This window comes from Balaenoptera musculus, chromosome 3, assembly GCF_009873245.2.
Source record: "Balaenoptera musculus isolate JJ_BM4_2016_0621 chromosome 3, mBalMus1.pri.v3, whole genome shotgun sequence".
Classification (NCBI taxonomy): Eukaryota; Metazoa; Chordata; class Mammalia; order Artiodactyla; family Balaenopteridae; genus Balaenoptera; species Balaenoptera musculus.
In genome coordinates, this window is record NC_045787.1 from 91,486,270 (window position 1) to 91,512,628 (window position 26,359).

Sequence of the window (26,359 nt, forward strand, 5' to 3'; positions counted from 1 at the left end):
ACAGTTTTCTCCACTTCTTTGTGAACTCTTGATATTTGAGTTCTTAAAAGTTCTTATCAGTGCTATAGGTTAAAAAAATTGGTACATTATTTTAATTTGATTTTGTGAGTTTTTACAAAAATATATATTCTGGATACTCAGTTTCTTTGATATCTAATCCAATACCCTTCAACACTGTTTGCATTTTAATCATGTTTAGATATCTGTGTTTACTTAAAATTTTAAATTTAGTTAATATACATACAGAAAAATGCACACATATGTACCGCCTGATGTCTTTTCAAAAAGTGGAATCATCAACCAGATCGGAAGAAAAAACTTCACCAGCACTCAGAGGCCCCCCGCTATAAACTTCTCCAGTTATTACCCACCCATCCCTTCCTCAAAGGTAACCACTATTCTGATTTCAATCACCATAGACTAGTTTTGCCTGCTCTTAAAATTTACATGAATGAACATATGGAGTAAGTTAGAGTATATTTTGATGTTTAGCCATTGTATATTTTATTTAGTCGAATATGTTTATCTTTCCTTTATGACTTTTTTTTGTAACTTGCTTAAGAAAACCTTCCCATCTGAAACTCATGTTGTCTTTTAAATAGGTTTGCAGTTTTAATTTCCACATTTAGTTCCCTAACCTATCAGATATTTTCCTTGTATGAAGTAGGAAACAAACAATTCTGCACACAAATTTTATTACATAATGAAAAATATCTCCTTATTCTTGCTTTCAGAAGAATGCTTCTAAAGTTTGTCATTACATAAGATACTTGCTGTTAGTTTTTGAAAGTTCCCTTATAGAAGTTCTCTTCTGTCACTACTTTGCTGGGTGTTTTTCATTGTTTGAATCATGAATGAGTATTGTTGATTTTTTATCAAGTATTTAAAAAAATCTATTGAGATGATCTTTTAAAATTTTGATGTAACCAAATGTATATGTTTTGTTCTTTATGCTTTTCTTCTGACTTTTAAAATCTCTATTTTCCCTAATGTATTTAACTTGATAAGTTTTCTAATGATGAACTATACGGCCAAGCCTACTTGATCATATTGTATTTTGTTACATAAAGCTATATATATATTTAGATATGAAGTTAGACTGCCTTAGCTAATATTTAAAGTTTTTCATTCATGTCATACATGGAGATTTCTTTATAATTTTCTTTTTTTTTTTTAATTTTTATTTATTTATTTATTTATGGCTGTGTTGGGTCTTCATTTCTGTGCGAGGGCTTTCTCTAGTTGTGGCAAGTGGGGGCCACTCTTCATCGCGGTGCTCAGGCCTCTCACTATCGCGGTCTCTCTTGTGGAGCACAGGCTCCAGACGCGCAGACTCAGTAATTGTGGCTCACGGGCCTAGTTGCTCCGCGGCATGTGGGATCTTCCCAGACCAGGGCTCGAACCCGTGTCCCCTGCATTGGCAGGCAGATTCTCAACCACTGCGCCACCAGGGAAGCCCTAATTTTATTTTCTTGTACTCTGTCTTGGTTCGGCATAAATTTACTAATGTCATAAAATGGATAAGATAATTTTTTTTGCATTATCTGGAAGAATTTATATAAGATAGGGATTATCTGTGCTTTAAGCTTGATAAAAGTATATTGTTCTGGCTTTGTGAGAAGGAGTAAACTGCTCATTCAATTTCTTTAATATGTATAGATCCACTGAGATTTTAAAAATCCCTTATGGTTCAATATTGGTAGTTCAACATTTCCTAGAAAATTTCCCATTTTAACAAATTTTGAAATTTGTTGACATTAAATTGGTAAAGTACCTATATTATTTTGTCAAATCACACTTATATATGATGTTACCCCTTTTTTTCTGATATATACAATTTGTCTGTAAACCTGGCCCCCACACCCCTTCCCCCCAGTGTTATTCTTTGGAAGCAATCTCTTTTTGTCCTATCTGGGAAATTGAAGATTTCTCTTTAACTTTGATATTCTGCAATATCACTACACTGTATGTCAGTGTATTTAATTGGCATTTTAAAAATGAAGACTCACATATTTCTTTTTTTTTGGTGTTTTTATTGAAGTATAGTTAATTTGCAATGCTGTGTTAGTTTCAAGTATACAGCAAAGTGATTCAGTTATATATACATACATATATACATTGTGTTGGCTAAAAAGTTCATTCAGGTTTTTCCGTAAGGTGTTATGGAAAAACCTGAACGAACTTTTTGGTGAACCCAATATATATTCTTTTTCAGATTCTTTTACATTATAGGTTATTACAAGATATTGAATATAGTTCCCTGTGCTATACAGTAGGTCCTTGTTGGTTATCTATTTTATATATAGTAGTATGTATATGTTAATCCCAAACTCCTAATTTATCTCCCCCTCCCCACTATCCCCTTTGGTAACCATAAGTTTGTTTTCTGTGTCTGCAATTCTATTTCTGTTTTTTAAATAAATTCATTTGTATCATTTTTTTAAGATTCCACATGTAAGTTATATCATATGATGTTTGTCTTTCTCTGTTTGACTTAGTTCACTTAATATGATAATCTCTATGTCCATCCATGTTGCTGCAAATGACATTATAACATTCATTTTTATGGCTGAGTAATAATCCATTATGTACATGTACCACATCTTCTTTACCCATTCATCTGTTGATGGACATTTATGTTGTTTCCATGTTTTGGTTATTGTAAATAGTGCTGCTGTGTACATTTGGGTGCATGTATCTTTTGAAATTAAAATTTTCTCTGTATATATGCCCAAGCGTGGGATTGCAGGATCATATGGTAACTCTATTTTTAGTTTTTTAAGGAAACTCCGCACTGTTCTGCATAGTGACTGCACCAATTTACATTGCCACCAATAGTGTAGGAGGGTTTCTTTTTCTCCACGCCCTCTCCAGTATTTATTATTTGTAGACTTTTTAATGATGGCCATTGTGACTTGTGTGAGGTGATACCTCATTGTAGTTTTGACTTGCATTTCTCTAATAATCAGTGATGTTGCACACCTTTTCATGTGTGTGTTGGCCATCTGTATGTCTTCTTTGGAGAAATGTCTATATAGGTGTTTTGCCCACTTTTTGATTGGGTTGTTTGTTTTTTTGATATTAAGCTGTATGAGCTGTTTGCATATTTTGGAACTTAATCACTTTCAGTAACATTGTTTGCAAATATTTTCTCCCAGTCTGAAGGTTGCCTTTTTGTTTTGTTTATGGTTTCCTTTGCTGTGCAAAAGCTTTAAATTTAATTAAGTCCCATTTGTTTATTTTTGATTTTATTTCCATTACTCTAGGAGACAGATCCAAAAATATATTGCTGCAATTTGTGTAAAAGAGTGTTCTGCCTATGTTTTCCTCTAGAAGTTTTATAGTATCCAGTTTTACATTTAGGTTTTTAACCCATTTTGAGTTTATTTCTGTATATGGTGTTAGAGAACGTTCTAATTTCATTCTTTTATATGTAGCTGTCCAGTTTTCCCAGCACCGCTTATTGAAGAGACTGCCTTTTCTCCATTGTATATTCTTGCCTCCTTTGTCATAGATTAATTGACCATAAGTGTGTGGGTTTATTTCTGGGCTTTCTATATTGTTCCCTTGATCTATATTTCTGTTTTTGTGCCAGTACCATACTGTTTTGATGATTGTAGCTTTGTAGTATAGTCCGAAGTCAGGGAGTGTGATTCCTCCAGCTCAATTCTTCTTTCTCAGGTTTGTTTTGGCTATTCAAGGTCTTTGGTATTTCCATACAAATTTTAAAATTTTTTGTCCTAGTTCTGTGAAAAATGCCATTGGTAATTTGATAGGGATTGCATTGAATCTGTAGATTGCCTTGGGTAATATGGTCATTTTAACAATGTTGATCCTTCCAATCCAAAAACACTGTATATCTTTCCATCTGTGTCGTCTTCAATTTCTTTCATCAGTGTCTTACAGTTTTCATAATACAGGTCTTTTATCTCCTTAGGTAAGTTTATTCCTAGGTATTTTATTCTTTTTGATGCGATGGTAGATGGGATTGTTTCCTTAATTTCTATTTCTGATAGTTCATTGTTAGTGTAGAAATGCAACAGATTTCTGTATATTAATTTTGTATCCAGCAACTTTACTGAATTCATTGATGAGCTCTAGTAATTTTCTGATAGCATCTTTAGGATTTTCTATGTATAACATCATGTCATCTACAAACAGTGACAGTTTTACTCCTCCTTTCCAATTTGGACGCCTTTTATTTCTTTTTCTTCTCTGATTGCTGTGGCTAGAACTTCCAAAACTATGTTGAATAAAAGTGGCAAGAGTGGGCATCCTTGTCTTGTTCCTTATCTTAGAGGAAATGCTTTAGCTTTTTATAGTTGAATGTGATGTTAACTGTGGGTTTGTCATGTATGGCCTTTATTATGTTGAAGTAGGTTTCCTCTATGCCCATTTTCTGAAGAGTTTTTGTCATAAATGGATGTTGAATTTTATCAAAAGCTTTTTCTGCCTCTATTGAGATGATCATATGGTTTTTAATTTTTTTTTAAGTTTTATTTATTATTTATTTTATTTATTTTTGGCTGCATTGGGTCTTAGTTGCGGCACCTGGGATCTTTCTTGAGGCACGTGGGGTCTTTTGTTGAGGCACGTGGGCTTCTCTCTAGTTGTGGTGTGCGGGTTTTTCTCTTCTCTAGTTGCGGCGCGTAGGCTCCAGGGCGCATGGGCTCTGTAGTTGTGGTGCACGGTTTCCATAGCACATGGGCTCTGTAGTTTGTGGCACACAGCCTCTCTAGTTGAGGTGCGTGAGCTCAGTAGTTGTGGCGCATGTGCTTATTTGCACCAAGACATGTGGAATTTTAGTTCCCTGACCAGGGATCAAACCTGTGTCCTCTACGTTGTAAGGCAGATTCTTTACCACTGGACTACCAGGGAAGTCCCAGTTTTTTATTCTTCAATTTGTTGATGTGGTGTATCACATTGATTGATTTGCACATATTGAAAAATCCTTGCATCCCTGGGATAAATCCCACTTGATCACAGTGTATGATCCTTTTAATGTATTATTGGAGTCAGTTTGCTAGTATTTTGTTGAGGATTTTTGCATCTGTGTTCATCAGTAATATTGGCCTGTAATTTTCTTTTTTTGTGGTATCTTTGTCTGGTTTTGTTATCAGGGTGATGGTGGCCTCAGAGAATAAGTTTCGGAGTATTCCGTCCTCTGCAATTTTTTGGAATAGTTTCAGAAGGATAGGATCCTATCAGATTACTGCTTTTGCCCTTGGTCACAGTGTGCATGAGATTTTGTGTGTGCCCTTTAAGAGTGCAGTCTCTATTTCCCCCAGTCATGTGGAGCTCCTGCAGTCAAGCCCCACTGGCCTTCAAAGCCACATGTTCTGCGGTCTTCTCTTTCCAGTGCTGGACCCCCAGGATGGGGGCCTGATGTGGGGCTCAGAACTCTCACTCCTGTGGGAGAAACTCTGTAATATAATTATTCTCCAGTTTATGGGTTGCCCACCTGGGGGGGTATGGGATTTAATTATACCACGAGTCCGCCCCTCCTACAGTCTCATTTTGGTTCCGTCTTTATGTCTTTAGTTGTAGAGGATCTTCTCTGGTAGATTTCAGTCTTTTTCAATGATGGTTCTTGTGCAGATTGTTGTGATTTTGGTGTGCTTGTGAGAGGAGGTGATCTTAGGGTCCTTCTACTCTGCCATCTTGGCCACTCTCCTGAGCTTAGAGGTGGTTTTGTAGGACAGGAAGAAAGAGGACTAGAACTTCCAGTCCCGACAGCCCCTTATTCTAGGTACCTTTGCAGAGCTTTTTGAGTTGGGCCCAAACAAGGGTCCTCCTGCCTGGTGTCCTTCATGCCAGTAGAATGAGAACAAGTTCAGTTCAGAAGCAAAGGAAAGTTTTATTCTTTGATCAAAGAATGGAGAGGAATGAGCTTGAGCTCTAGAGCACAAGCTCTCCACATCTTTCTTCACTTCTGAAAATTTTCAACTATTATCTTTTTGAATGTTGCCGCTTCCCAAATTTACTCTCTTTTTCTGGAATGCTTATTAGATGTGTTTTGGATCTTCTCATACTCTCTTTCATGTCTCTTAATTAAAAAGAAAAAATTTTTTTCAACTCAATTAATTTTTCTCTTTCATTTTGGAAATTGTCCTTAGGTTTCTCTTCAAATATATTAATTCTCTTTTTAATTGCTTTAATATAATATTTAATTCTTCTATTGAGCTTTTTAATATCAATTTACTATTTTATAATTTTCTGGTTTTGTTTCACAAAAAACAATTTCTTCATATCTTTGAAGACTTTAAAAGTACTCATTTTAAAATCTATTTCTCATTGTCATATTATTTCTTTGCTGTGAGTTATATGTGTTGTCTGTTTTCTGGATGCAGACATTCTCATGTGTTGTGTCATCCTTGTCTGTGAGTTCATTTTCCTGGAACATCATCCTTTCTCTGAGCTCCCTCATGTATACCCTGTATTGTGGACATTTCCCCTTGCAGCTTTACCTAGGGGCTGTCACTGTCCCTGGGCAAGTTCTTACATTTGTGTTTTGGCTCTGGGTTTTTTGGATTAAAATAGTGTAGCTAGGCAATCATATGACACAGATCCAAGGTTCTGGAATTCCATGGGAAATTATTTCCAACCATGGCTTGAGTGGATGGTTTGCTTACCAGGTCCTGTTCTCTCACAGGAGGTCCAACTTTGGTTTTTCACCACAGGGGTGAGGTGTGTAACTCTAACTCTCATCCTCATGTTGGTGTTGAAATACAGACCCCATGGTTCTTTTTACTCCCAGGATCTGCCTCCTATACCATGAGCTGCCAGAACTCAGCCTAAAATCACTCATTTCTGGCACCTGGGTATTTCTCATTATTCCTTTCATCCAGGTTATGTACATAAAAATAAGTATAATTTATATATCTTATTTAGTAGTTTAGTTATTGGAGTGGAAGTGAGGACTTAAGTCCTTAGGTGTACTTAATATGTCATCTTGACTTGAAAATCTCTAAAGTGTTTCCCTCATACAGACACAGAAAGAAATTACTTATGGGTCTCTATGTAAGGACAAGTTGTGTTTCTTACCACAAATCTTGTAACTGAATGTTTTCTTCTCTGTATTAGTCATAGGTAGTTTATAGCCCACTTAGTCACTCACTTCTAGCACCTGTAGATACAGAGTCCTGGATGGCCTGCATGTATGTGAAATTTTTCCTTTTTTTATGACTTTCTCAACTATTAATTTTATATTTCTGCATTATATAAATTTTTATAAAATTTCTAAATTGTTTTTGTAGAATGAGGTGGCATATAAATAAAATATTCAATATTATTATTATTTTATTAACTTATATCTGTTAATCATAACAGATTATGACCTTAAGAAGTATAAGAATGGTATTCCTCTTTGGATATGTACAGACTGTGATCGTTCTTTGATTGTAGCTGGTGCTTAAAAAGTGCCGGTTGAGGGAAGGAATGAAGCACTGGGAGTGTGACTCTTACCACAACCCTTTACACATGCTTCCCTATTCCATCTACATGTCAGGCAGGCAGAGGGTAAGTGTGATTGTAGAGGAGAATATCAATGCGTGCGGAGATACGTTTTCCTTACTAGAGCAAACAAAAAATACAGACTCACTATCAATTTCATTTAGCCTTCTTCCTCATGTATCTTCACTGGGAACCTGATTTGTTCTTTGTCACTTAATACAAAACATTTTTCAGAAAATTATTATGTTCTCAAGCACTGTTGTGGGCCTTGAGTACACAAGTATGAACAAGACATAGTCCTTGTCTCAAGCACCTTCCGGTTTAGTGGTGGAAGAACACTTGCTGGCAGATAGTTTAAGCTCCATTGGGAAGCTGTGCTGGCAGAGTGGCCCACTCAGAAGCCTGAAAGCACACAGATGGATGGAGCTGGGGGAGAAGGATAATCATACTCAAGTCAGTGTATAGGAAAGGGTCAAACTGGGACAAACAAGAGAGTTCAAGAGGGTCAAGTCTTTGTGTTAGAAACTGACAAGTAGCAGGTCCATGAATAGAGTTCAGAGTTCCAAAGGCAAGAGTTGAAAAGCTGACTATAAAGTCAATAAATAAATAGTTATTTTGACAAATTGTAAAAGGCAAAAAAGTAGGGTGTTAGAGGTTAGTTAGATGCCACAGGACATGCAAGGTAGAGATGAGAGTGAATTCTTTGGAACAGTAATGCAGGCACTGCTGTCTTTTGTCTGGACCTGTCTCCCTGTATGTTACATACTGTTATGGACTGAATTGTGTCCCTGCAAAATTCATATGTTGAAGCTGTAACCCCCCAATGTGACTGTATTTGGAGATGGGGCCTTTAAGGAGGTAATTAAGGTTGAAACCATCAAGGTGGGGCTCTAGTTCAATAGGACTGATATCCTTTACAAGAAGAGGAAGAGACACAGGAATGTGTACACACAGAGGATAGGCCATGTGAGGACACAGTGAGAAGGCAGTCATCTGAAAGCCAAATAGAAAGGCAAGATACCAATCCTGTTGACACCTTGATCTTGGACTTTCAGACTCCAGAATTGTGAGAAAATAAATTTCTGTTGTTTAAGTCACTCAGTATGTGATGTTTTGTTATGGCAGTCTTAGCAGACTAATACATATACTCTCTCTTTTTCTTCTTAAAATAATCAATCTGCTTCTGACAATAGGTTAGTCCTTATATAATCTGCAACATTTTGCACTTAGTCAGTCTTTTGTATTGGTTACCAATATTCATCAAAATGTATTTTTCAAAAAGTTATTTAACATCCTGTTCTTGCCCTCTCTTTGCTCCTAGCAGAAGGTGGGTACAGCATGGTCTGAGGGCAAGGCCCCAGACAATCTGGGGACCCAGCTTCTAGCTCTGTGCAAACACTGGAGGCATTTAACTGCTTAGACCTCCCTGTCCTCATTGTAACATGAAGGGAACCTGTCACTTTCCATTTCACGTATTTATTCTTACTTTGCATTTCTGACCCAAACCAGTAATATGTTTCCCTGTAACTTTCATTTGTTCCAGCTCTTCCTCTGGATCTGGGCATAAAATATGAAATCCATCTTCTACCCGACAGTTCTTCCAATATCTGAAGATGATCACATGATATACCAAATGTGCCATCATAGAGCCCATGTTTTTCCATCTTGGCCAGAATGTCATGAGAGAGTTAATCATGTGCCTGGCTGAAAATTAGATATCCATTCACTTTAATTAAATTCACATTAGTGAGATGTGCGGGGCCCTAGAGAATAATGTCACAATTCCTTAGCTGTCATATACCTCACTCTCTGACCCTAACCCATCTTACACTTGCTGGTACTTCCACAGGTACCTGTGCTCGTATTTCAAGGACATGAAGCTAGGAATTCCCACCCACTAGGAGTGGTTATTTTAAAAGTATTTCTCCTAAACATGCCATGTCTTTCCACATCAGTGTGCCTTTACATATGTTGGCCCTTCTACCTGGACTATCCTTCTCCCCTTTCACCATTATTTTTCACAACCCAGCTCAACTCTTCTGAAAATATACCTCGATTCCCCCAGGAAGAGTATATTTCTCCATGCTCCCAGATCTAGACACTTGGTTCATGTTCTCCTCCTTTCCACTCTATAATGTGACTTAAGTGTCTGTGAAATTTTTGAGGGCAGGGACCATGTCTTTTTAAATTTTTGTTTTCCAAGTACTTAAGCTCATTTATTGAGCTGGCCCTCCATAAATGTTGGTTAGACACATGATGCCCAGAGAATGAAAGCAAGCTCAGATAAAGCTTAAAAGCCAGACATTTTAGAAGACAACTAGTCTGATAGAAAAAAAGACAGTAGTGGAGGAGGTTGCCAGTAATGCAGGAGAAAATCTTTGGGAACAAAACTAATGGCCTCAGATGGTCCTGTACCCACGCACAGTGTTCAAGCGGAAATTCATTGACTCATTCCCAAGGTGTATCATGGCCATGGCCATGTCTGCTGCGGAGTGGCCTCCCTGCATACCACACCTGCTTCCTCATTGCCCCTCTGGGAAGTATGTGCTTGACAGGGCTTTGAGCTATGCTGCCCTGGATCACTCACCCCCATGGTGGGAAGTTCCTGCCTCCTGTCCTTAAGTATCAGCACACGTGCCTGTATTATGATAGCCCAACTTGTACCTCACCATGGCTGGAGTTACGCTAATCATTACTTATCGTATCTATTATTAATTGCTCTCTTCTTCAGCTTCTCTTCATGCTGGTTTTCTGTTGTTTCATCGTGACTTCCTCTCTTCCTTCCCTCACCCAGTTTTCCCTCTTCTCTTTTATCTGCCTTTTCCCTCTATAAATTCACCTAGATCAACAGCCTTTACTGCAAAATTGAAGCATAACTTGACATTTCATTGCTCTGAGTATGTGCCAGTAACTGTCACATATAAACTTCTTCCTTTACTTCTTGCCCTTCCCCTGCTACCCTCTTGCCTCATTTACCTATCCAGGTTATAGAAATATCCATGAGGAGGAGAATTTCCCTTATCACAGCCAACTAAATAAAAGAAATAATAATAACCTAGACTCTTGTAAATCAACACCTGTGTTCCAGAACAAAATTACAGGCCCTGGGAAGATAAAAAGCTGATTTCCTTCCATCAAAGAGCTTAATCAAAACTGGATAATGCAGAGTTACCTAGACAGGGAACCTCACCTTCAGGTAGCCAGAGGCACAGCTGATTCCTTCCTTCTCTCAACATATTCTCACTGCTGCCTAGCTGGTTGGCCTCATGTGTAGGTGATAGAAATTGCCCTTCAGAGATACAGTGTGGAGACCATGTGTCCCATACTGAAACAGTAGGACTTCTCTCCTCTCTTCCCCCTATTCAACAAAAACCTCTGGGGGACTTCCCTGGTGGTCCAGTGGTTGAGACTTCACCTTCCAGTGCAGGGGGTGCGGGTTTGATCCCTGGTCAGGGAGCTAAGATCCCACATGCCTGGCAGCCAAAAAACCAGAACATAAAACATAAGTAATATTGTAACAAATTCAGTAAAGACTTTAAAAATGGTCCACATTAAAAACAAACAAAAACAAAACAAAAAAAAACTCTGGGACTATGTTTCATCGTGCAATTTATCTGTGAACAGAAGGAGTAAAAGGAGCATTCAGCAGGTATCAAATTATGAGCTATAGAAGAACTTGGTACACATAATCCAGACACACAGATCCTTAGAGATAGTGTGCCTGGGGTCAAGGTGTCGGGAAAGAGAATGGGATGTAGTGTTTGCGACGAGGAGCTCTAGGTGGAAACAAATAGGGAGATGTCCACTGGCACTTTTGTGCCTCAGCCTGACCTTGGGATGGAGTTATACCATTGCTCTACCATTTCAGTTATTACCTTGAAACATACCTCACAAATATAGACATGAACCATTATAATAAATCCAGGATATTTGAAATGAAACTGCAAAATAAATGGACGCAATTTGAAAGTTTTTGAGATTTCAAGTGTTGGTGAGGTTGAGGAACAATGAGAATGGGGATGTTTTTATATTATTGAAGAGAGTATCAATTGGTACATTACTTTGGGAGGCCTTTGGCAACATTTGGTAAAATAGAATACTTATATAGTCTTCAAACAGGTGACTGCTAAGTTTATACCCTAAAGTAGGGGTTGGCAAACTTTTTCTGTAAAAAAGTCAGATAATAAATATTTTCAGCTTTACAGGCCATACATTCTCTGTCACAGCTACTCAATTCTGCCACTGTATTGTGAAAGCAACCAACCATAGACAATATATAAACAGATGAGTATGGCTGTGTTCCAATAAAACTTTATTTACAAAAACAGATGACAGGCCAGATTTGGCCCAAAGGCATAGTTTGCTGACTTCTGCCCTAAAGAAACATTTAATTATATACACAAAGATAAGTAAATAAGAATGTTCATAATAGCATTGTTGGCAATAGAACAGATTAGAAATAAACTAAATGTTCATCACTAGAAGGATAGATAAACGAATTGTATGTATGTGCAATGAAATACTATATCAGAATAAATAAATAAACAGGAGCACTCTATATCATCATGGATAAATTTCACAATGTTTAAGCAAGAAGGATGCAGACAGTATGATACAATTTATTTAAAGTTTTACAAAATAATTACACATATTGTTTTAAGATATGTATATATGTAGTAAGAGTATAAAGACATTTATGGGAAAGACAAACACCAAATTTAGAATGGTGATAACCTAAGGCAAGAGTAAGGATAGTGCTGTCAGGGAAGGGCACATAGGGGCCTTAAATTGCACTTCTAATGTTTTAGTTCTTAAGCTCATGGGGGAGACACAAATGGGTAAATGAGTGCTCATTATACTATATCCTAGACCTTTTTGTTTGTCTCAAATATTTTATAATTTTAAAAAATTTCTAGGGTTTTAAATTTTGAATGCCTTTGTGTTGGATTGCAGGTTTTGACCCATTGTTGACAGACAGCTGCAATTACCTTTAATCTTAATGTCTTATTCAGTGGTGTGACCTACATGCTCCATCCATGGAGCCTGTGTGACAGCACTTTTAACATGAGAACATTTGTGTTGGGCAGTGAAAATGCTTTCAATAGCCTTGGTCTTCCAGGAACACTCTTATTTGTGATTAGAATAGGTTGCTATGGAAAATTGCTGGTTGAGGGGAGAAAGGGTTTTCATGATTTTGTTTTGTTTTGTTTTTTCATTTATCTGTCTTTATGTACTTTACTATTACTTCAGTTTTCTTGCCCAGATTCTATGGTTTATTTGTTGTTATCTGCATTTTCTCTTTGAACATTCTAGTAAGAGATTCACCAACAATCTTTGTACTTTATTTCACATTTTAGATGGGCGTGTTTTGGTCACCAAAACTCAAGTTAGGTGACTTTCTTGTTCTCCAGAGAGAATGAGAAAAATTGGAAATGTCTTCTACATAGGGAATTGATTAAGTTCAGATTTTTCCCACACTGGAAAGATGCTGATTTGGATTCACAGTCATGATATGAGTCAGCTGCAGCTGGGAACATGTTGTCCACTTACAGTGAGCTGTTCCATGCTTGGGAAAGGTGACAGACTGACAGAGCAGGAGAGGGAAGTGCTGGATTAGTGTTTAGGAATTTTTTCCATGAAGACATGCCTTGGACTTGGACTACCACTTTTGCATGGCCCTTAGGCACAGCTGTCTGGGAAGGACTCTTGTTTTTGTCTCTGGGCATATATGACAAATGGTCTTTGAACTTGATAGAACTGAGTTAGCCAGAACAGATTCTAGCCTAGTGATTGTTGACATAGAAGCAAGTACCACCAGGGCATCTCTCTCTCATATCCTGTAAGGGCAGGGCTGAATTACAACGAAGACTGGAAGTATATAGTTTGTATGGTTGTTGTTGTAAAATAGTGAGAATTCATTTTATTGTGTTTTGGCCAACATTTATCCAGCACACTGCCTTCTACTTTCTCCACAGCTGTTCACTGCCATACATTTCTGATCCAAAATACAAAGTTGTCCAAAAAAATGTGGAACACACTGACCTGATCTTTCCACCAGGGAAATAACACTACAGGAAAGATGATATTATTAGAATAAGGCTTTTGCGGGAAACTAAATATTTCTGGATTTATAGGGATGATTAGTCCCCTACCTCTCTCAACAGCAGTTTATTATTTAAAATTTGGGACCAACAAATGTGTTTTTCAACAAATGTAACTTTGATATCTAAAACATTTAATATGGCTCATGAAAATTGAGGTGGCAGCAAATGTTGAATTAGAAATTATGAGAAATGTGAGTGAGGGTTGCAGGTATGGAATATAGCATGTGAACTTAAACTGATAATAAATGAAGTAGCAAAGTCTAGGAACCTCTCAGCAACTCATAAAAAGACATTTATAAGACATCAAAAAGAAATACGTTTACTTCAAACATTACACGAATACTAAAATTTTCACGATAACTAAAGTATGTTATCAAGATATTCCTTGCCAAGATGCCTTACTTTAAGGTATGTATAAAAATAATTTAAATTTACCACATCAATGCACTCTTCCAACGAGTGGTCACCTCTTAGAAGGAGGACAAGTACAGTGTATTGGTTAAGAGCCTAATGTTTGGAGCTAAGGTCCAACCTGTATATATAACCCCTGAGTGGTTTCTCTCTGAGATTTAGTTTTTGCATCTGTAAAGAACAGATTAAAGTAATTGCCTTATAGATTTGTTGTGAGGATTTAACAAGATAATATAAAGCAGTTAGCATAATCCCCAATCAGTACTCAATAAGTCATATCTATCATATTATATTATATAATTGATATGTAAATGATAAAACTAAAAACTATTTTTCAAAGTTGATAGATATCCCTCTATAATGTACCCACGATATTACCAATATTACCCACGATTTATCATGTCACATTTCTTATTAATATTATAAAGGTAGACAATTTATTTCAGTTCTTAATTGAAAGAGCACAGAATCTGAATTAATGAGATCTGAATTAAAGAGGTTTTTCTCTAGCAAGTTTGGTATTTAGGATCTCCAAAGACAATGTTTTAATTAATTTTAAGCAAGAATTTTAAAGTAGCTACTGTGTACAGACAACTGTAAAATATTGTGGAGGAGGGAATACAAAAACAGGGACTTCCATAGTTATTACTTCCACATTATTTCTTTGAATTTATACCTTTTGAAATGTCAAAGTTATTCTTGTTGAGAACACTTAAACTGTAAACTGTGCTTCTGAATCTTACAAATAGTCACTCCCCTAGGAGAGTTAAAGTTCACTATATTGTAGGAAAGAAAAATTTGGATTAATAGTAAGGAGATTGGAATTTTCTTATTTTTCTTAGTTAGAAGAAATTTTATATGTTTCTTGGTCGTTTGGTTTTGGTTTTGATCTCTCAATTGGTTGACTGTAAAACTCTAGAAGATGTATGTCTGGAAGAGAAGCAGAGGTAATTTTGGAGGAAGTTGTGGCTGCTCTTGGCACAGGGTCAATGGGGATTTATTTTTTAGCTGGGGAGGAGAGTAAAGAGGAAATGCGGTGTCCTCTAAGCAGATGTCAGCCCCTTAACAAAATGGGTCCTGATAGAGGCAGTACTGAGGCACCTCCATATGCCTTCTTTACAAGTGACTTTGTTGGAAAGAATGAGAGGAGGAAGCGAGGAAATGACTGATTCTACTTGACAGCTGAGAAGTTTTCAGGGGACGATGGCCTGAGAAACAAAGCATTATGTGTAAAATGAAAAACCATGTATTTCATGGTGATCTTATTCACATCAAATAAGACAACATGAAAGTGCTTTAAAATCAAAAGCTCCGTATATGTATATGAAGAACTTCAGTGTAAGGCCCATACTAACCTCTATAAACTTTTGCCATTTGTGATGTTGGCAGTACTCTGTCAAGGTTCATCTGAGGATCTTGTTTTTTGGGAGCAGCTGGTGGCATAAATTCTATGCCCATTTTGTTGTGAAAGAAAGTGAAGTACAAAGAAAATTGAATTAGCTTGACAAAAATCTCACCAGTGGATGATTAGCAGAATTGGCAATTTCAGATTAGTAGATTACTCTGCTCACTAGCTCTTTCAAGTTTAGTTCTTCTTACATAAATGTGTGTTATGCCATATCAAAATCTCTTTGGAGTGTCTCCTCTCCCCCAGTCTCATCCATTTGGTTTAGTGGGGCTCACACTACCTAGCTTCAGGGATGAGGATGTGTCCCAGATCTGCTTAATGAGTGTACCACTTGTCTTTGGTCACAGTGATTGGTTCAGAATTGGGCATAAGATCCAAAGTGAGCCAATCAGAGTTAATGATAGAAATTTGGTGATGCTATCTAAATGAGCTGGCTATAAACTGGTTTAGATCTTTTCCATCTTTTTACAGAGACCCTGCATAGAATAAAGAAGATACTAGGGAAAACAGGGCTGTGAAATAGAGAAAGACACAGTGTCCTAATGATAGCATGTAAAAGCCTGGATCCAACTATCCTGAAGCCAGATTCAACTCTTGCATTCCTAGTTATATGTGCCAACAATTTTATTTCTGTGGTTAATTTATTTTGAGATTGGGTGTCTGTCATTTCCAACAAAAATACCCTTCTTTTAAATTTTTTTTCATTTTCCTCTCTTCCATTTCTTCTTTCTTCTTTCCTTTTTCATTTTCCTTCCCTTTCCTTTTTATCCTTTCTTTCTTCTCTTCCTTTTCCCCTTAGTTTAAAGGTCTTTAGTAAGAAACTAAAGCAAATACAATCAGATCATACAGGGACTTGAAAATTAGGATAACAGTGTTGGACTTTATCATTTATACCCTGAAGTTTTTTAATTTTGGAAATAGCGTGATAGAATTTGTACATTAGGATGATTACTCTGGTAGAGGTGCATAGTAGACATTGAAGAATGAAGAGAGTACATTCATGAAGAGAAATTAGGGTGTTTTTCAAACTTACAAGGAAGAGTTCTGGCCTTTGATCATCAGTCTATTAGAATAGAGATGTAGCGATAGATACAGCATTAGTAGAAATTGTTAACTAATGAAATAAGAGGGATAAAGGAGAGTTGAAGATGATTCTGAGGTTTTGAGTATATATGACTGGGATTTTGATGGAACAAAGGTTTATTATAAATCAAGAAATGGGGGAGTGAGCCAGTTGAAGGCTGCAGGAGATTGTATGTTGAGTTTTATTCTTGCTGAATTTGAGTAGAAAGTCGTCCTAATCAAACTATCTTTTTTTGGTAAGATTTATTTATTATTTATTTATTTTATTTTTGGCTGCGTCAGGTCTTAGTTGCAGCACGGGGGATCTTCGTTGAGGCAGGCGGGATCTTTCGTTGTGGTGTACGGGCTTTTCTCTAGTTGTGGCATGTGGGTTTTCTCTCTCTAGTTGTGGCGTGCAGGCTCCAGGGTGCTGTGAGCTCTGTAGTTGTGGTGCATGGGTTCCAGAGCACATGGGCTCTATAGTTTGCAGCACATGGGCTCTAGTTGAGGTGTGCAAGCTCAGTAGTTGTGACGCGTGGGCCTAGTTGCCCCGCGGCATGTGGGATCCTAGTTCCCCAACCAGGGATCAAACACGCATCCCCTGCATTGTAAGGCGGATTCTTTACCACTGGACCACCAGGGAAGTCCCTCAAAGTATCTTTGATGTCTTGGGCCAGAGTTGAGTCAAGGAAAGCAATCAAGATAAGGACAGATGTCCAAGACTTTGGCTGTGGGAACAAATACAACTAGAAGGAAAAAGGAGGAGAAATGAGAAAATAGGAGAGAGGCATCAAAGTTGAAAAAGTAGGAAGAAACCTAAAAGTTCTATTGATAAACCAAGGAAGATGCAAATTTTAAGACAGAAAAATTGGTGGTCTCAAATATTTCAGAAATGAAAAAGACTGCTATCTAGCCATTTCTCATCCAACCTATTAAGAAGATTTGGAAATCTTCATAAATTAAATTTTACTAATACCTCATCAAAATAAATTCCAAGTAGAATAGAATGAAACATAAACAAATAGAGAAACTGGAAGACAAAATTGAATATTCATCAGATCTCCTGATAGAGAAAACATTTGTAAATTTAGAAGTGGTAGAAAAAAATTCATGGAAGGAAACGTCATTAGATTTGATCATTTAAAAATAATAACTTTCTGAAATGCAAAAAAAAAAAAGTTACTAGATAAGAAAATATCTGTAGTAAAATATGACAGAGTTAATCAGTTTTATAAAATGCTAATGAAAAAAATCCCAAGAAAAGAATACACTTAATTATATAACTAATGATAGTATTAAAAAGACAGAAAATTAAGTATGGCCTATTTACTTGTTTCTTCTACTGTATCCTCCAGTTAGATTCTAAGTTCTATGAGGACAGAGCCCATTTCTATGCTGTTTACTTTTTCAACTCAGCTTTTAACACGTTCCATCCTGGGATGGGATGGGGATGATGATGCTTTTCTTCAGACAGGAATGCAAGATAGGAGGGGGTTTGGTGTGAAGATGAACTCAGATTGCCTGTGCTGGCTTTGTGGTACTGTGGGACATCCAAGTTGAAATGTTCAGTGCACATATATAAGGGTCTGGAGCTCTGGGGAGCAGTTCAAGCTGGAGATACAGCTTTGAGAATGTTCAGCATATAGTTGGTGACTGAAGATATGTGATCTTCACCACCCAAAGGAAAGTGTACAGAGAAGGGACTGGGAAAGAATGCCAAGGGAACCCAGTGTTTAAGAGAAAGGAAGAAGAAGCAAGGAAAATTAGGACAGTATGTTCCCACATGGGTTCAGGGAGGACACTGATTTAGGACAGTGGGGTATATACTTCACAAAAGGATGCATAATAGGAACATAGTGAAAGCTCAAAAAATGTTAGCTATTATTATTATTATTATTGAAGAGTAATAGCAGGGTGCTTTATTAATGTGTTATTGAATTCACCAGGGGACAGAGTGGAGATGCAAAAGGAGAGCCAATTGTCAAAGCTGTGTAGAAAGCTGAAGGTGGGGAAAAAGGAAAAAGGAGGACATGAGAGAGCAGTGATGAGATGGGAGTGAGATCAAAGGAGAGAAGGAGGAGGAGAAGATAATATTTTAGCCCCATTACTGAGTGCTGCCTAGTGCCAGGTGTTGTTCTTAGTGCTTTAACTGACTCAGTCTCACCACAGCCCTACAAAGCACTACATTTGTCCACATTTTACCGTTGAGGAAACTGAGAAACAAAGAGTTCCGGTAACTTGCCTAGCATTTCCTTTTACTAAAGGGTGAATGCAAGATTTGACCCCAGGCATTCTGATTCCTGAGTCCATGTGCTTGACCTCTTCTCTGTACATCCTCTTAATTATATGGGTACTCATAGTAAAATATTTTTCTCTCTCTCTTTTTTTGAACCAAATCTGGAGTGCAAAAATCTATTTCCAAGGCTTCTTTAGTACCATAATCTAAAGCTATTTTTTTTAAATTAGTGTTTTAGAAGTCTTTAAATAGGAATATCAACTTATATATCGTTTCATATTTCTTTGCAATTATTTTGTAACCTATCTCTGATTTTTTATCTTGGTGCACACTTGCTGTTGTTATTTGATAGCACAAACTGCTTTGCAATGAATAAAAGACACCTGCAGTGTTGCAGATGTAGTGTAATAGAGCCAAGACACCAGGAAAAGCAACAGAACCTATTTTAGAGACTGTTTTTAACCTGCACCAGGGATCTGAGCAATGACTGTATCACATGTGACCATGATTCTCATTAATCAGATGGGAATGCAAATCTCATGAGACTTTTTAAAGTGAGAAAATTCAGAATGCCCACAATTGAAGCAGATATGAATCATTTTGATTTTAGTGTTATTTGGTGTCATTCTCAATAAAAATGTTAAATGATATTAAACATTTTATGGTAAGCATCAGGTTAAAATTTTATTAACAAATAGCTATTAAATACTGGTAGTTTTTCCTAAAATAATTACCATAAGAAAATAGAGAAAAATGTCTTTTGTGAGGCTAAATTAATATAGTTATTTTTGTAAGGATAAGACAAGATAGTGCCTTATGGAATTGATCCCTGAGACAGGTACTCTTATCACAGACGCAAAGAAAAAAAAAAAAAAGAAAATTAGTTTTGCTCTTCTACAAAATGTTGGATTGACTGTATCAAGAATCAAATCCAGAGTCCCCACATGGTGTTAAAATGCAAATTAAATATTTTGTATTGATATAAAAGTTAAATATGTTCAAAAAAGAAGACATAACTAATTAGGGTAGAAACCTTGTAGAGAATAACACAATTTAGAGATTTTTTTTTTTAACATCTTTATTAGAGTATAATTGCTTTACAATGGTGTGTTAGTTTCTGCTTTATAATAAAGTGAATCAGTTATACATATACATATTTAGAGATTTACATTCCATTTTTTTGATTCTGTCAAGTCAACCTCTTAAATCAGCTTTAAGACATGTATGCCATGCTCTGGGCCAGAAGCATTAAGGCTTTTAGCTATCCGTTTAGCCCATTCTAACATCCTGTCTTAAAATGCTAATACCAGCCTTGCATTTGTTAATTGTAGAAGTGTTTGGCTGAATTGTGTTCACTGTGGGCTCCCCCCTCCCCTCCCCCCACCCCCACCCCCCGACATTCCTATGTTGACATTCTAAACCCTAGTATCTCAGAATGTGACTGTACTTGGAGATAGGGTCTTTAAAGAGGTAATTAAGGTAAAATGAGTTTATTAGGGTAGTTCCTAATCCAATAGATTTGTGTCTTAAAAGAAGAGGTTAGGACACAGACACACACAGAGGGAAGACCACGTGAAGACTCAGGGAGAAAGACAGTCATCGCCAAGCCAAGGAGAGAGGCCTCAGAAGAAACCAATCCTGCCAACACCTTGATCTTGGACTTCTAGCTTCCAGAACTGTGAGACAACACATTTTTAGTTGTTTAAGCCACACAGTCTGTGGTACTTTGTTATAGCCACACTAGAAGACTAATGCAAAAGGCTGTGATGTTGAGCTTTCACTCCAGGTATTAACTGCAGATTATAACAAGATAATTAAACTACCAGAAAATATGACTGTAATTCCCAGATGATTTTCATTGATTTCCTCCTTCACAGTTTGCAATTGTTTTAGGAAAGAAAAGTTTGATGTCCATTTATTCATTGTAACCCAGAGGTTGCTGGGATCCCATAGTCATTCTCTGCATCCTCTGGTTTTCCCCAGCATCCTTGAATCAGGAATCAGAGTGTGTTTCATACCCAAAAAAGAAACCTATTTCTTAGAATATCAATGCACATTATGGATTTTACTGAAGATTTCATGGAAAACGGGGGAGAAGTTTTACAGCACACACCACTCAGCAAATTCTCATTAATCATTTTGTCTTCTCCACTCGTGATCCCTCCCCTCCCCCATCCAAAGTAGCTTCTAATTCCTCTCCATGAGCTCTTTTTTATGCAGAGCTACTTAATTTTATGTTATCCTAGCCCTTTCACTCTTTGAAGCCAACTGACATTCCAGGTTATCAAAACATTTATGCTACATAATGCATGTCTCTTTAGAGAGGGATTTTTTTTTTCTATTAAGGAAATTAAAAAAATTTTCTCCATATCATACATGTTTCTGAGAAATAAATATCTGCTGTTCATAGCAAATCTCTTACTATGGGTGAGATAAAATGAAGATAAAACACATTATTTGTTTATGGCACCTATGACTCTTTAGGCATACAGCCCATCTGAGTTAGACTGAATAACGGACCCCCAACTGTGTCAATGTCGAATCCTTGCATGCTGTGAATGTTGCTTTATATAGCAAAAGAGGCTTGGCAGATGTGATTAAGTTCAGGATCTTGAGACGGAAGGTTACCCTGGATAAGGGTCCTTATACCAGGGACTCAGGAAGAGTCAGGGTCACAGGAGAAGGCGATGTGATGATAGAAACAGAGAAGGGAGTGATGTGCTCTGAAGCTGGAGGAAGGGAATGCAAGCGAAAGATTCCAGGTGACACTAGAAGCTGAAGAAAGCACGGAAATGGAGCCTCCTTTCAGGACATTCAGAAAGAGCAGCCCTACAGCTTCCTTGACTTTAGCCCAGTGAAACTGTTTTTGACTTCTGACCTCCAGAACTCCAAGAGAATACTTTTGTGTAGTTTTTAGCCACTAAGTTTGTGTTAATCTGTTACAGCAGTAACAGTAAATTAGTACACCATTCCATCTCCTTCCGCTGGTCTATGAGATTCATGCCTTCACTCCTCTGCATCTCACCGGCCCTAGGTTCACCAGGCAGAGATCCTTCTGCATCAGTCAAAACATAGTGGCTCTTGGGCTTGTGGAAAGGAGGAGCAGCTGTTTTTGTCACATGCACAGAAGAATGGGCAGAAGTCTCTAACCAGATGTGTAGCAAAGGATTTACCTTGCCAAAGAGAGGTTTGGTTTTTGCCCCTGACTCCTGGGAAGTAAATTTTAGCCCTTGGAATGTCCTTCCTGATAAAAGTGTCTGTTCACCTGGGGGCCTTGAGTGATGGCAGATAATCTGTGGTGACAATGTGATTTATGTTGGGATCCCTGGGTCACACAATATGGTTGTCTACCATAGCTACATGACTGAGCCCCAATAAAAACTCTGGTCGCCAAGGCTAGGGTGAGCTTCTCTGGTTGGCAATACTCTGTACTCTGTGTATTGTCATACATCTTTGCTGGGAGAAATAAGCGCTGTTTGCATGACTCCACTGGGAGAAGACCACTGGAAGCTCATACCTGGAACACTTTTGAGGCCCTATGTGCCTCTTCCCTTTGCTGCTTTTTAATCTAGTGAATTACTCAACCTGAGGGTGTTCTTGGGGAAACTGAAACTTGTAGGTGATGCCAGAGTTGGGCTTGAGGGCCCCCAACCTTGCATTAGGTGTCAGAAGTGAGGGTGGTCTTGGGTGATCCCAATCTTTGCAGTGGGTCACCTGTGTCTCTCTATCTCAGGGCCAGGGCCCATCCCTGTAACTCTGACCCCCCTCCTTCCCCACTGGGATGGAGTAGGTGGTGGTGAGTGATAGAGAAAACCATGCCTGCTTTTGCCCTCTCCTCTAAGGCTTCTATAAGTTGTAAGAGAAGGGAGATATGTGAATACTGAGTTATTTTCCTCTGGGCCTGGAACATAGGGAGATAGACAAATAGACACTCTGATCCCCTTGTCAGTATAGCCTCATGCCAGCTACAGCTTGTGGTATTAGAGAGACAACGGCAACTATCTGGTGGGTGATAGGGTAGAGGGGTGACATTTAAATCAGTAGGTGGAAAAGGGAGGGAATAGTACTTCAATAATGATTTTTATGTTTTATCCCTGTCCTTAAACTAAATTTTGTCTCTGCTATCTCAGAGTCCTTTTTCACATAAGGTGGATTAGACATCTTTATAACAACAGGCTGGATACCTTAATTCAGTTTTTCAATTTATGTAACAAGTAAATTTACCTTGGAAGAGTAGTTTTGTTTTGACAACCTCGTGCACTATGCTTGGAGAGTGGCTAACAATGACAATTCTTCTTGGAAAGAATTAATTCAGATTTGGATATACAGTTGATTCTCATTATTTGTTGCAGTTATGTTCTATAAAGTTGCCACAAACACTGAATTAATGACTACTGGACCGTTGCCCCTGGGGGAAGTACAGGGTTAAGCTCCTGCAAACCTCTGGTCACAGCATTTTTGTCAACTGATCAATACATAACCTTGTTTTACGTGTGTTTCTGTTTGAAGACACCTTATTTAATGTATTGTTGATTCAGTAACTTTGAACTCATGGCCAACAACACTATAACTCGTGCCTGAAGGAAGCTTGTCTAACATGTATTTTCTCCCTAAGGTAGCCTTCTTGCGCTTAGGAGCACTAGACGGCAGTTCAGCACTACAGTTGGGAAACATTTTAAAGAGTGACATCACCAACAAAAAGCACAAAAATGCAAAAAACATGTACTAACTAGATTGTGAAAAGGAAGCTTGTTTATAGTATGAGAGCTGAAATAAGAAGGCAGAGTATTGCCTTGTTTGACCTCAGCTGGGAACTTGCACGTGGGGCAACTCAAAATTTTTGTACTCCATGCATGCCCACTAATGACTGAAAAAGTGCTGTGAATAAGGTTTGGGGGTTACAGATAAATTTGAGCAAGTAGGCAAATTCACAAATATGGAATCCACAAATAATGAGGATCCACTCTATCGTCTGGGGAAAATGCTGATTGCTCTAAAATATCTTTAAAAGGAAACTGGTACTCTGCTTATGATGTTCATGTCTCTGGAAGACATGAAAGCTCTTTATATTTTTCTGACGCACCATTCCAAAGGGGATATTGCCAGAATCTCTGCCCCTCTAGCCTACCTAATGCATCAGATGTTTACCGTGAGAAGTCATCAGTCTTGATAAGGAATTTGGTTGGTTTGCTAGGCTGGAGGATGTTGCATGCTGTAGGATGTGCGGATCCTTGGACTCTTGGCCAAGAATGACAGTATTTGTGAGGAGAGCAGGAGAAAAGGAAGGAAGACCAAGAACAATAGAGGTAGTTTCTAGGTACTATAGACCAAAAAAAAAAAATCCATCTGAGATTCTATCCCAAATACATTTTGAATAAGACAGTAAGATTAGGGTCTCTATAGATGGACTGATCCAGGCTGCTCTTTCAGTGTAACCCTGGCAGCAGGGATATATTCTTTTTTTTCCCAATAAAGAAACTACTTCTTCATATGTTGTATAGAGACTTCATCATCTGTCTTAATTGCTTTGCCAGAAGATTCTGAGAGTATTGTTAGAGTTCATGGATGACCTCTGAACTGATGACTGTGGTAGACTGAGCCTCCAATCAGGAACAATGATAAGGGTAGCTAGTATTCCCAGAAGGCTTTTTAAGACCTAAATTCTGTTTCAAGTGCTTTATACATATTAAACCTTACAATAGGCATTTGAGGTCAGAAATCATATCATCCCCAGTTTGTAGATGAGAGAAATGAGGCAGGCATAGGTTAGGTAACTTACTCTAGAAATCATACAAATTATAAGTATCAGATTTAAGACTCAAAGAAGGCCATGTACTTACAGAGCCCATACACTCAGCCATTGCATCATTCTGTTCTTTCTCAAGGAGGAAGTGAACTTTAAAAAATTTTAAGTTCAAATTTCACTTGTCTGGATGTTAAAATTAATTTAAAAAATTGAACTAAAAGGTACATAATCTATTATAAAATAAAATAAAAATAGGACACAGTTATTGACGATAACTTCACACAGTGTCGATTCGGGTGTTTTTGGTTTGTGAAATGTCTTTCCAGTAGTATTCAGTAGTCTGGTGACCCATCTGATAACCCTCTTATAGAGCAATAGACCTGGGAGAGGAGTGTAAGGATCAGTTTGTGAAGGGCTTTGTATCACAGACAAGGAATATGGGTGAGGAAGTAGAGAACTACCAGAAAAAATCCTACAAAAAGTACTCTTTCTTTTCTAGGCAGTCCTGTCATGCCCCTCCTACCCACCCACCTCACCATGGTTTGGGGCCGCATCCTGAATGTATGCGTTCCTCAAGGACAGTAGCTCCCACAGGCCAAGAAGCATCTGGCCGTGTGGGTGATATATTCTCCAGCCTCTCCAAAGTTGTGTAGGTAAGTCTGGCTGAAGTTACTGTCTCCCTCATCTGGGGGTTGCTGTTTGTTCCCCCAGGAAGTTCTCTGTCCTTGCTCGGCCACCTGTGTTGGCAACACTTCTCACCTAGGATAAACCTCTGTTTATCCTCACATAACAGATACTGAGCCTACTGCTTAAGGCATTAGGCAATGTGGGCTGGGTCCCAACATGGAACTACAGCCACGGCTTCCTCCTCCTGAGAGTCAGTGAGGAGTCTCTGAGGTGCTGATGTCTGGCTCCAGGGGGAAAACAGGCTAAGGAAGCCTAGGTCTTTTTAGGTTCTGTGTGGCTCCACTCCATGGACCCTCTCTGGTTTCTGAGACCATCTAAGTTCTCCCTAGCTTCTAGATTAGTAGCTGTGGTTTGTGTTTAGGAATGCAGTTTCCCATGTGGTGTGATGTCCATCTTTCCCTCAAGCAAGGCAAGAACAAACGGTGCAGGTGTCCTTAAGCTCTTAGAAATTCTGGGACTGAGCAGTGCCCTTCATGGGTTGGCTGACCAATTGGATATGGGAAGTTAGGAAAGCTATAGATGAGGAATCTCTCATATCAGAGAAAAAATGGAACTTAGAGTATTGGGGGTTATGGGGGTGGGTGAGAAAGAATGTAGTCATTCCATCCTTGACCCAGATGGTAATACCCTCTCTCAATAAAGGATTATAGGCAATGGGTTAACCAGTTAATGGGTTAGCTAATAGAAGGAACCAGGAAAATGTCCAAACAGATTTACCAGCCATTAGGACCACAATATAGTTGTAGCATCAGAATCACGTCCTTTTGAAAATTGACCACTCAAAGATTGCTCTGTAATTACTCTGTTTCTTTTCTTTGGGGGTCTTTTTCCTAAATGACAGTATATCTCATTTGTACTGAGGAAACTAAGGAAAAGCATTCATGTCCTCCCTTGAACCAGAGTTAAAAAGAAATGGTCTCCCTTCCTGGGTGGTAGGCATGGTGGCAGCTACAGGAATCAAAGATGGAGAGCCATGGGGATGGAGGGGGAAAGTGGGGTTTCTCATATACCTGCTTGCATATATTCATTTCCATAGATCCCATCTCTGCTGAGTCTTAAAGGGTTGATGATTTGATTTTAAATGGCAAAGAAATTCAAAGTTATAATTAGGAGAAGTTAGAGGTATTCTGGGCATGTCAGATTTGGCCTAGCCCCAGGACAGAACCATTTACTTTATGGGACCTTGTCTGGTTAGAGCAAGTCCTAATTGACTGCTGTGAGTGATATTCCTATTCACTCAGGAGTGTGGGGCT

General features: G+C 38.1%; 1 long non-coding RNA gene across 1 annotated transcript in view; it reads left to right on the top strand.

The window, feature by feature from the left end:
* The window catches only part of LOC118892674, a 249,420-nt gene that overhangs the window by 154,888 nt on the left and 68,173 nt on the right, over positions 1–26,359 (top strand). Inside the window, exon 3 of the long non-coding RNA XR_005019316.1 lies at positions 24,919–25,072. This is a non-coding gene — a long non-coding RNA (uncharacterized LOC118892674). The remainder of the gene's footprint in view (positions 1–24,918; positions 25,073–26,359) is intronic.